The following is a 420-nucleotide window of genomic DNA, read 5'->3' as shown; positions in this document are numbered from 1 at the left end:
CCTCAGGTTGCCAGAATTTAAAGAATTTTTAAAAACCCAAACCCGAAAAGGAATGCGCTTTAATGTACACTAAAAATAATGCGAAAATATACATGGTAAAAAAAATGCATGTACACCTTGATAGAAAAAAAAACTGCTAAAAACAATGTAGCCCCCCAAATTTCCCTTTTTCTAGCTGTCGGGGGGGGGGGTAGGAACGGGGACTGTGGCCCCAAAGAGGGAATACCTCTCCTTGGCCTCATCCTTGCAGGTTTTTCTCTTCTGCTCCTTTCCTTTAATTTATTCCCCCTAACCAAATTTTCTCCATAAAATCATGCATCGATATTCCCCCTTTTTTTAAAATTTTGAATTTTTGTTTTTCCCTGTTTGCCCCAAAAATCTATCAGATTTTTTTTTGGTACCCAGCCATGTCAGTGAACA

This window comes from Penaeus monodon, chromosome 19 (genome assembly GCF_015228065.2).
Source record: "Penaeus monodon isolate SGIC_2016 chromosome 19, NSTDA_Pmon_1, whole genome shotgun sequence".
Classification (NCBI taxonomy): domain Eukaryota; kingdom Metazoa; phylum Arthropoda; class Malacostraca; order Decapoda; family Penaeidae; genus Penaeus; species Penaeus monodon.
This window is presented reverse-complemented; position numbering follows the sequence as displayed.